Below are 12,506 nucleotides of genomic sequence, written 5' to 3' on the forward strand. Positions count from 1 at the left end.
GTCCCTGTCAGACAGCAGCCCCTCAATTACACGTTTGTGGAATAAATCCTAGTGTGTTCAAGGTGGGAGGGAAATTTCATTTCAACCCTATCATTTTACAGGCTAGGAAACTGAGGCCCACAGTAATGACTTATTCCCCAGTGCTCAGGGGGTAATGGCACCTCTAGAGCTCTAGTGTCAATTTCTGGATTTTCCATCCAGAGCTCCTGCAATGACCACAGGCTATCTTGTAATATGCGTATAAGAGACTGTTATGGGAACTACCTATACTCTTGGGGAAGGGATTTAAAGAGAGCAGACAGAAGGAACAAAAGAGGGAAGACAAACTCACGCAGGAGACAGAGGAGGTGTTAGACAGATAGACATGCCTCCTACCAGATTTGGGTAACATTGCCCAAGTCATGAGAACAGCATCTCACCTAAGAGTAGGTGGCCACATCTGCCATTACTGGGACGTTTTGATCAAAATTCTACAGGAGAATTCTGATCAAAAGGGGGGAACCTCAGAACAGAATTTCAAATCTTATAGAATTCAGACTTTCTGGAGCCATTGAGACTGGACAAACCCTTGAAAATATTGCCCTGAGATAATCTTTAAACCTTAAAGCAAAAATATTCCCTGCTATTCTACCCAAAGTGACCTATAGATATAATGCAATTCTGATCTAAATAACAATGACATTTTTCAGTGAGGTGGGGAAACAAACCACCAACTTCATATGGAAGAGGTCCTGGATAAGTAAAGCATTACTGAAAAAGAAGAACAAAGTGGGAGACCTCACACTACCTGATTTTAGAACCTATTATACCGCCGCAGTAGTCAAAACAGCCTGGTACTGGTACAACAACAGATACATGGACCAATGGAACAGAATTGAGAATCCAGACACAAATCCATCCACATATGAGCTGCTGATATTTGACAAAGGCCCAAAGTCTGCTAAATGGGGAAAAGGCAGCCTCTTTAACAAGTGATACTGGCATAACTGGATAACCATCTGCAAAGAAATGAAACAAGACCTATATCTCACACCATGCACAAAAACTAACTCAAAATGGGTCAAAGACCTAAATATAAAGCCTAAAACTATGAAGATCATGGAAGAAAAAATAGGGACAATGCTAGGAGCCCTAATACATGGCATAAACAGTATACAGAACATTACTAATAATGCACCAACACCAGAAGAGAAACCAGATAACTGGAAGCTCCTAAAACTCAAACACTTATGCTCATCCGAAGACTTCACCAAAAGAGTAAAAAGAATACCTGCAGACTGGGAAAAAGTTTTTGGCTATGACAAATCCGATCAGCGTCTGAGCTCTAAAATCTACATGAGACTGCAAAAACTCAACAACAAAAAGGCAACTCAATTAAAAAATGGGCAAAGAATACGAACAGGCACTTCACCAAAGAAGACATTCAGGTAGCTAACAGATACATGAGGAAATGCTCATGATCATTAGCTATTAAAAAAAAAAATGCAAATCAAAACTATAATGAGATACCATCTCACTCCAACAAGGCTGGCACTAATCCAAAAAACACAAAATACTAAATGTTGGAGAGGTTGTAGAGAGACTGGAACACTTACACACTGCTGGTGGGAACATAAAATGGTACAACCACTTTGGAAATCGATTTGGCACTTCCTTAAAAAACTGGAAATACTCCTTAACAAATGGTTCCAGAATAATGGGCAAAGGATATGAACAGACACTTCACCACAGAAGACGTTCATAACAGATACATGAGGAAATGCTCACGATCATTAGCCATTAGAGAAATGAAAATCAAAACTACAATGAGATACCTTCTCACTCCAACAAGGCTGGCATTAATCAAAAAAAAAAAAAAAAAACACAAAATAATAAATGTTGGAGAGGTTGTGGAGAGACTGGAACACTTATACACTGCTGGTGGGAATGTGAGACGGTACAACCACTTTGGAAATTGATTTGGTGCTTCCTTAAAAAGTCAGAAATAGAAATATCATAGGATCTAGTAATCCCACTTCTTGGAATATATCCTAGAGAAATAAGAGCCTTTACACGAACAGATATATGCACACCCATGTTTATTGCAGCACTGTTTATAATAGCAAAAAGATGGAAGCAACCAAGATGCCCATCAATGGATGAATGGATGAATAAATTACAGTATATTCACACAATAGAATACTACACATAGATAAAGAACAATGATGAATCCATGAAACATTTCATAACATGGAGGAACCTGGAAGGCATTATGCTGAGTGAAATTGATCATTTGCAAAAGGATAAATATTGTATGAGATCACTATTATAAGAATTCAAGAAATAGTTTAAACACAGAAGAAAATATTCTTTGATGGTTAAGAGGGTGCGGAGGGGGGAGGGGAGGGAGAGTAGTATTCACTAATTAGATAGTAGACAAGAACTATTTTAGGTGAAGGGAAAGACAATACACAATACAGGAGAGGTCAGCACAACTGGGTTAAACCAAAAGCAAAGATGTTTCCTGAATAAACCAAACACTTCGAAGGTCAGAGTAGCAGGGACAGGGGTTTGGGGACCATGGTTTCAGGGACATCTAGGTCAATTGGCATAATAAAAACTATTAAGAAAACATTCTGCATCCCACTTTGGTGAGTGGCGTCTGGAGTCTTAAACGCTAGCAAGTGACCATCTAACATGTGTCAATTGGTCTCAGCCCACCTGGAGCAAAGGAGAATGAAGAACACCAAAGACACAGGGTAAATATAAGCTCAAGAGACAGAAAAGGCCACGTAACTCAGAGACTACATCAGCCTGAGACCAGAAAAAAATAGATGGTGCCTCGCCACCACCAATGACTGGCCTGACATGGAACACAATAGAGAATCCCGGATGGAGTGGGAGAACAGTGGGATGCAGACCTCAGATTCTCGTAAAAAGACCAGACTTAATGGTCTGAGTGAGACTGGAGGGACCCCAGAAGTCACGGCCCCTACACCCTCTGTTAGCCTAAGACTGGAACCATTCCTGAAGCCAGCTCTTCAAACAGGGATTGGACTGGGATTTAAGACAGAAAATGACAACTGATGAGGAGTGAGCTTCTTGGCTCAAGTAGACACATGAGACTGTATGGACAGCTCCTGTCTGGAGGGCAGATGAGAAGGCAGAGGGGGACAGGAGATGGCTGAATGGACACAGGGAATACAGGGTGGAGAGAAGGAGTGTGCTGTCACATTAGGGCGAGAGCAGCTAAGAGTACACAGCAAGGTGTGTATAAGTTTTTGTATGAGAGACTGACTTGGTTTGTATATTTTCGCTTAAAGCACAATAAAAAATAAAAAATAAATTCCCTGATATCTTTTTTAAACCAAATAATAGTTTAGCTCAGTAAGTAAAGAATGTCTGCCCTGAGCATTGTGCTTTTTTAGAGAACTATCTTTATGGAATCAAATTAAATTGACAACAGCAACTCAAAAGTTTAGGTAGGAAGTTTAAGGGGCAGTGAGTTTATGTTAATTAGGGAGGAATAACTCAGAAAAAGAGGGTGAGAATGGTTGCACAACTCGAAGAATGCAGTCAAGGTCACCGAATCGTATGTAGAAATTGAATTGCTGTATGATCTGCCGTGTATGTTATCGACAACAACAAAAAATAAAATAAATTCTTAAAAAAAAAAGAGGAGGTGGCCAGCTGGGACCCATCAGTGGCCTTCTCCTTCTGAGGCCCCACAGGAGACAAGAGTTCAACCACCCATCCCATGGCTGTGACCTAGGAATCAGGAAGCTGCTACTGCTGCCTCCAAGCCTGCCTCTCAACATCCAGGAAACAGCCGAATGGTTCCTGAAATGCTGCTTTGGCAACACTTTCCATTTCCACCCCGTTGGCTGTGAGCGAAAACAGCCAAAAAGGGTAAGAAAATGGCCTCTCCTTCACTCTGTCTTCCAGACATCACCAACATCAGGCAGAACTCTTTTTGACCCAGACCCCTTAGTTGCAAGTGAGTTTTGATAAATATGGCTTCCAGCTTTTTGACATCTCCAAAGAAGGGTGGACACTTCACAGCTTCCATCACACCCTCCATTGTCTTCACCTCATCCCTCCCAGCTCTGTCTCTGTCCCAGGAATGGCACCAGAAACTTCCCTTCCCAGGCCTCCAGATGAATGCCCACCTGCCCATTAGTTAAACTCATGCAAACAGATCCCTGGAGGAGGCCCTAGCCAAACAAATCTGCCCATAACCCAACTCCATATCCCAGTGTGGCACCCTGCTCGACACACCTGAGGAAATATTAGGATCCTTAATGCACCTCCTTGCTCTCCTCTCTTATCAGTCAGGGAAAGCATCTGGGGGAAGCAGAATTTGAGGTTTAGCTTGATGACTGTAGTGGCCCCCCCAAAAGATAAGCCCACCTGGTACCTGTGAATGTGACCTTATCTGGGAAAAGGGTGTTTGCAGATGTAATTAAGTTAAGGATCTCGAGATGGGATCATCCTGGATTATCAGGATGGGCCCTAAATCTAACATCGAGTGTCCTTACAAGAAGAAGACACACACAGAAGACACAGTTGTGTAAGCACAGAAGCCTCTCATTCCCGGGATAAGCCCACGTGGTCATGATGTATTATCCTTTTTATATGTTGTTGGATTTGATCGCCAATTTTTTTTTTAGAATTTCTGCATTTATATTCAAAAAGGATATTGGTCTGTAGCTTGATTAAATGATGAACATTGTGAATTCTGCATCGTTCAGTGCTGGGTTTTGTATTCCTTTAAATTGTGTTGAAATTTGTCCTGGGCACACAGTTACCATACCTGGGAATCTGTTTTATACTTTTGAAACTTGCTTTTAAGATTTGTTAGGACCAACACTCACCACTCATCTGTCGATTTGTCATATTGTGGTGGCTTATGTATTGCTATGATGCTGGAAGCTGTGTCACTGGTATTTCAAATACATACAGGGTCACCCTTGGCAAACAGGTTTCAGCGGAACTTCCAGATTAAGACAGCTTAGAAAGGCCTGGCAATCTACTTCTGAAAATCAGCCAGTGAAAACCTTATGGATCACAAAAGAACATTCTATGATTTGCTTGCTTTGGACATGTCATCAGGAGGGATTAATTGCTGAAGGAGGACATCATGTTTGGTGAAGAAGAGGGCCAACAAGGGTGAAGGAGACCCTCGGTGAGATGGATTGGGACAGTGGATCGCAACAATGGACTCAAACATGCTGGCGATTGTGGGGAAGAGGCAGGACTGGGAAGTGTTTTGTTCTGTTGTACATGGGCTCACCTTCAGCCAGAGCCAATTCAAGGGCAGCTAACAACAGGATAGATACAGAGTACTGTTGGCCTAAGGCTAATTGGAAAACCTGGTGGTACAGTGGTTAAGTGCTACAGCTGCTAACCAAAGGGTCGGCAGTTCAAATCTACCAGGTGCTCCTCTATGGGGCAGTTCTACTCTGCCCTGTAGGGTCACTATGAGTCGGAATCGATTCGACGGCACTGGTTTTTTTTTTTTTTAACTAAGGCAATACCATTCTGAGAACTGTACCTAATACCGGTATGTTATGAAGTCTTTCCACTCAGGCTGACCAGGAGCAAGAACTAATACCTGCCCTGTGTGAACTCCAGGCTTTGTTCTGCCTGCTGTCTTTGGTGGTTCTTTGCCTAATCTTTCCTTTCATGTATTCAGTATTCCAAATCAGTATTCAGCCACAGATTTGAGGAGACACAGCTGCAGATCTCTGGGAATATGTTCAGCTCCCTCCTCCTGGTACCCAGTCCTGAAAATTCCAGCTGCCCGTGGCCTCCCTGAACTCTGAATGTGTCCCTTCAATCAGCAAGACATCCAAACTCTGTTTGGGTTCCCCCTCCCTGCACTGAAGCCTGCAAACTGCCTCAGGCAGTAAGCTGGGGTAATTGTAGGGCTCATTTCATTTGTTTCCCTTTTCTCAGGGATCACAGAAGTTGTCTTTGTCCACGGTTGGAAAATAATTTCCTATATTTTGTCTGGAGTCCTAGATCTTTTAAGACAGGAAGGAAAATTAAGTCTCTATTACTTAACTATGGCCAGAAGCAGAAACCTTGTTTTTTTTTTTAAATAAACTTTTTTTTTTTTTTATCTGTCGTGTGACCATGACATGCAGGGCCTCTGAAATTCAGATCTTGGGTCAGACACCCTTTCTGCCTAGATTTAAGATCAATACTAAGTGAAAGTGTTACTTTGGGAAAGTAACTAATCCTCTATGTGCTTGGTTTTCATTACTGCCTAAAGGGGGGATGATAATACAGTAAAACCTGCAAAAGCCGGAACCTGTGTAAAGCAGAAATTTGTCGGAGAAAGAAAACTCAAATATTTTCCACTAAAATGAACAGTGGAAAGGTGGTAAGGCTGCCCTCTGTCAAAAGCAGAAAACTTTTGAGACTCGGAATAACAAGGTAGTCCCTCTGAGTTCCGGCTCTCCTAGGTTTCACTGTAGTATTGACCTCAAGGTTTGTGGTGAGAAATAAGTGAGATATCACATGCTCAGCCCCTCAAACAGTGCCCGACACTGTGAGTGAGTGTTCGATACATGTTATTCTTTCAGGGACAATCAAGACCACCCAGCTAGGGCTCCCTCAATCTCCCCCTACGTTCACACAGAGAAAGAGGGGGATATAAGTCTATCATATACCCTGGCTGATAAGGAAAAATGATCCTTTTTTAATTTTGGTGAAAATATACGTAGCAGAACATACACCCATTCATTAATTTCTACATGTATGGTTCAATAACATTGGTTCCGTTCTTCACATTGTGTCACCGTTCTCGCTAGCTCTTCCCATATTGTTTTACCATCATTGACTGGGAATCACTACCCCCTAATCTTTTTTTTCTTAATTTATTTATTGGACTTTAGGTGAAAGTTTACAAATCAAGTCAGTCTCTCATACAAAAAGCCATACACGCCCCACCATGCACTCCCCGCTGCTCTGCCCTTAAAGAGACAGCACACTCTTCCTCTCAACCCTGTATTCCCCGTGTCCATTCAACCAGCTCCTATCCCCCTCTTCCTTCTCATCTCACCACCGGACAGGAGTCGTCTGCATGCTCTCGTGTGTCTACTTGAGCCACGAAGTTCACTCCTCACCAGCATCATTGTCTATCTTATAGTCCAGGCCAATCCCTGTCCGCAGAGTTGGTTTCAAGAGTGGTTCCAATATTACTACTCCATAAACTCGTCCATGCTTTAGAGTCACTGATGACAAGTAAATCTTGTATAGATAATTCTTTAAAAGCGTGCAATGCTCATGCAAAAAAAGATCCTTTTTGATCATACGTTTCATTCCCTTCTTTTTCTTGAATTTTCAACCTCTTTTGCTTTCCACAGTCTCTTTTCCCTCAGTCTCAAACATGCTCCTGTCTACTGCCTTCTAAATACAAATAAACAAAACTATTCCCTCTTTCCTACCTCCTCCTCAAGCTCAGTCCCTCCTGCTTTGCTTTCATTGCCAAATTTCTTGAAAGAGTGCTCTGTGCTCCCTGCCTTCTATTCCTCACCTCACACTCACCCACCATCTCTACACACTCTCCAGTGCTCTCTCACAAACCCTGGGGGGGGCCTTCTAACTGCAGTGGCCTCTTTTTAATCTTTGTACCACCCAATCTTCCTGTAGAATTTGACCCTGGATGAAACTTCTTCATAGGGAATCCATGATTCTATCTAGACCTGGACACCCAGGGCCTCTGATGGAGCAAGGAGCCCATGGGGCTAGAGGGCCATGCTCTCCTAACTCATCTTCTAGGCCATGCTCTGGGTACCCAATACTCTGCAATTATTTGCCCAAACAGACTTAATCCTGCCTCCGGAGACTACAAGGGCTTCTTCCCTGAGTTTGACCTCCATTAGGGTGAAGCGTGACTCTGGTGTGTGTATCCCTAGGCCTGGAGGGTGATCGGGGCAGCTGTTTGTAGAGCTTGAATGTGTGGTTGGAATGCCCATGCACATTAACACCAGGCTCCTCACTCTGCAGGACAAGGTGGGAGTGAGAAAAGAAGGAGAGCCAACTGTGAGCCAGGGGCCTCCATTTGTACATTTCCCTGGGGCCTACAAGTGAAAGGCAGCCTTGATTCTGCCCCATTTTGGCTCACCCCCCAGCTTTCTGACCATTTGCCCTTGTCTCCTTCACTGACTTTGTTCCTGCTTCCATTCTCCTAAAAAGCCTTCCCCAGGAGTCATCCTTTGACTGCCACACTCTCCCTTCTCTGTCCCCAACTCTCAGGGAACTCACTGTGCAATGGGGCAGCTCACTATCTCCACAGCTGTCTTCTTCTCCACATGGGTGCTCTTTGACGGCCAGCTCACTGGATCACCCTGGTTTCCCTAACACAGAGCTGGCAGCCAGTGGGTGCTCAATCAATGTTTGATGAATGAAAAAGGGGTTTTAAATTCACTCGGCTAAACTCGCATTTCCCCACTGGACGTGATGAAAGGATTAAGGGTGTGGGTTCTGGAGTCAGACTGCCAGGCTGCAAATCCCAGCTCACCATTTATAAACTGGGTGCACTTTATGGCAAGTCATTCAACTTCCCTATGACTCAGTTTATTCTTCTGCAAAATGGGGATAATAATACAGGTAGTTCCCACATTATGACAGCGTTCCATTCTGACACCTTTGATGTAAGTCAGTTCTGATGTAAATTGAGTATCTTTTTTTGTTTTCATTATTATTGCCTTTTATTACCAGTATCTTTATAAATCTAATTTTTATTTGTCTTTGGGGGTTGGCATGAGAATGATAACATCAGCAAATTATGTACTGCAACACTGTAGGTAGTACATACTGCTAACCATAAGACGTACAAAAAAAACAACTAACAGTTATAAGTGCAGTTCGTTGTAACTCGAATACTTTGTAAACTGGGCTTTACTGGCATTACCTATTCAATAAGGTGGCTTGCACATTGCTATGATGCTGGAAGCTGTGCTACTCATAGTTCAAATACCAGTAGGGTCACCCATAGCGGACAGGTTTCAGCAGAGCTTCCAGACTAAGACAAAGACAGACTAGATCTACTTCCGAAAATCAGCCAATGAAAACCCTGTGGGTTACAACAGAATATTGTCCAGTATAATGCTGGAAGATGGGCCCCATAGGTTGGAAGGCACTCAAAATACACATAGGCCACAACAATGAGTTGCACATACCAAAAATTGTGAAGATGGCGCAGGACTGGGTAATGTTTCATTCTGTTGTACATGGAGCTAACTCAACAACCACTAACAACAGCAACTCAGTAAGGATGCTATGAAGACTGAGCTAGTCTGCAGGCCTCCACTTCCCTTCCTGTTTGCCCTACCTGAATGCCACCAGTACCATGCCTGCTTAGCAAAACCTACCTATTCTTTCAAGCCCAACTTGAATGCACACCTCCTTACAACCTTAGTAGATGCCCATAGCCTGATGTCCCCTTTCCAGTTAAACACTCATGACGTGCTTCCTAAGGCCACAATCCTGCTCTGCCCCAGGCTGTGGCTATGTCATCTATAGTTATGTATGTCATGGTTATGTCTATCCACGCCTCATTCTCCCCCTAGAGTTTGAGTGTCTTGAGGGCAAGGGCTCAATAGTTGGTGCTTAATGGATACTTATTGGATGAGTGAAAGGACGGGTTGCAGGACACTCCAGATCCTCCAGCAATGTCCTGGTAAATCTATAAGGAATGTTTTTTAGGGAGCCTTTAGCTGAGTCCTCTAAGATAACAAACACACCTCCTTCAACTAACCCTTTAGATTTAAAATGACTTTGACTTGCAAAAGAGCTACCTCCAACTTGTTGAGAGTTAATTATTAACAAGAAGCTGACCTGCAAGGGAAGAAGGCAAAAGGTTTTTCCCTCTGTCTGTGCTGTATGGTGCAAAGATCAAATGGCAATGTTTCGAAAGGTCTAGCTGAGTGTCTGGCATGAAGTTGGCCCTCAATAAATGGTAGACTCATCATCAGTGTTTTATATACTTTTTATTATTATTGTTAGGAAGACCTGAGATTGCAGGGAGAGGGAGCTGGCAAGCTGACTCATTTGCAGTTAGTAAGTAGTAATTTTTGCACAAGGACTGTGTTTCCACCTCCAGCCCCATGCTTATTACTTCATGTATTACTTTCCTATTGCTGCTGTAAAAAAAATTACCACAACGCCGTCAGCTTAAGACAACATGAATTTATTATTTCACACTCTGTTAGGTCACGGACCCAACTATAATCTCCCTGGGCTAAACTCAAGGTGTTGGCAGGGCTGTATCCCTTTTGGGGCTCATGACCTGCTTCCTCCATCATCGAAGCCAGTAATGGTAGGTCAAATCCTTCAAACAAAGTCATATTTTTGTATGTTGCAACTGGGGAAGATGTTACTGGCATCTAGTGGGTAGAGGCCAGTGATGCTGCTAAACATCCTACAATGCACAGGACAGTCCCCACAACAAAGAATTATCTGGTCTAAAATATCAATAGCGCTGAGTTTGAGAAACCCTGGGATAGACCCTATTTCTAATCCTTTCTCCCATTTTCCTCATAAAGATAGTCATATGTGTCTAACCATGTGTACTAACTGCTGGCTTGGGAAATACGGTCGCCATAAGTATAGCAGTGACTCTGTGGCTGAGAGCTCCACCCTGGCAGACAGACAAAGGAGAGGCCAGCACAGGGCCTTGCTCCTGTCTCCTCCAGCCCCTGTCTCAGTTGCTTAGACTACCTGACCACTCTCACGGTCCTTCTGGCAGAGCTCCAGGATGGCCTATTTCCTGGGACAGCAGCAAGTTACCAGCCCTGAGAAGGTCATGGCTGAGTCAGCTCTTCTTGGCCTCAGCTCCATGAGCACATGGAGACATGAAAGAGGCATCCGCATCATGGCTCATCCACTAGCCTGGGGCAGCCAGAGAGGGAGGCGTGGCAGGAGAGGCAGCTGAAGAGTCAGCCCTGTCCTGGCCCAAAGCGTTCCTGAGACCTGCCAGGCAGGGCAAGTTACAGCAGCTGAACCCTTTGAGCAAATCACGCCCCTTTTCTGGGCCTTGGTTTCTTTGTATGTTAAAAGTGGGCTCAAAAAGTTAAACATAGAATTATCACATGACCCAGCAATTCCACTCCTGTGTATATACCCAAAATAAGAGAAAGCAGGAACTCAAACAGATACTTGCACACCAGTGTCCACTGCAGCATTATTCACAATAGACAAAACATGGAAACAACCCAAGAGTCCATCAACAGATGACCGGATAAACAAAAAGTGGCACATACATACAATGGAGTATTATTCAGCCATAAAGAGAAATGAAGATCTGATACATGGTACAACATGCCTGAACTCTGAAAACATGATGCTCGGTGAAATAAGACAGACACAGGAGGACAAATTTGATCCCACTCTTATGAAATACCTAGACTAGGCAAATGCATAGAGACAAAAGTTTGTTAGTAGTTACGAGGGGCTGGGGGGAGCGGGAATGGGGAGTTATTGCTTAATGGGTACAGGAGTTCTGTTTGGAGGGATGAAAAATTTTGGAAACAAATAGTGAATACGAATATAATCAATACCGCTGAATTGTATACTTAACAATGGTTAAAATGGAAACATATTTGTTGTATATATTTTACCACAATAAAATTTTTTGAAAATAAGCCAGAAAAACAAAAAGTGGCGAACGTTCACTTTCAGCCACAGAGTCACTGATACGCTTATGGCGACCATATTTCCCAGATCAAAATTTAGTACATGTGATTGGACACATATGACTGTGTCCAATGTTGTGGAGGCTGTCTGTGCATTGTAGGATGTTTAGCAGCATCACTGGCCTCTACCCACTAGATGCCAGTAACATCTTCCTCAGTTGGACACTGTCAAATATCTCCTGGGAGGTAAAATCACCTCAGTTGAGAAACACCGGTCTATCCCCAGATGTAGAACATATCTGTGCACTGGACGTGCCCAGGGGTTGGGTGGCCAGGAGATGGTGCCCACTCCGACAGGAAAACAGGACAAAGTAGTCGATGAGAAAATTTTTATTGAGCACTGACTCAGGCACCATTCTAGGTGCTGGAGAAATTATAATGGACAAGACAGCACCCTGTCCTCAAGGAGGTCATATTCTAGTGAGGGGAGACAGAAAATACGCTCAGAAACAAGAAACCTGCTTCTAGTGTAAAGGCTAGGAAGTAGTTAAGTTAAAACTGGGTGGTGTGGGGACGTATTGAATATACCATGGACTGCCAGAAGAATGAACAAATCCGTCTTGGAGGAAGTACAACCAGAACGCTCCTTAGAAGCGAGGATGGCAAGACTTTGTCTTGCTTACTTTGGAAACAACGTCAGGAAAAACCAATCACTAGAAAAGGACGTCATGTTTGATAGAGGGTCAGCAAAACTGAGGGAAACCCTCGACTGACACAATAGCTGCAATGTACCAACAATTGTGAGGATGGCGCAGAACCCGGCAATGTTTCCTTCTGTCATACATAAGGCTGCTGTAAGTCAGAGCTGACCCAACAGCAACT

At 43.4% G+C, this 12,506-nt stretch overlaps 1 protein-coding gene across 1 annotated transcript in view; it reads left to right on the forward strand.

The window, feature by feature from the left end:
• Nucleotides 1-12,506, forward strand: part of FOXP4 (forkhead box P4) — an 82,988-nt gene that overhangs the window by 69,694 nt on the left and 788 nt on the right. The window lies entirely within an intron of this gene.

Source organism: Elephas maximus, chromosome 1 (genome assembly GCF_024166365.1).
Source record: "Elephas maximus indicus isolate mEleMax1 chromosome 1, mEleMax1 primary haplotype, whole genome shotgun sequence".
Lineage (NCBI taxonomy): Eukaryota > Metazoa > Chordata > Mammalia > Proboscidea > Elephantidae > Elephas > Elephas maximus.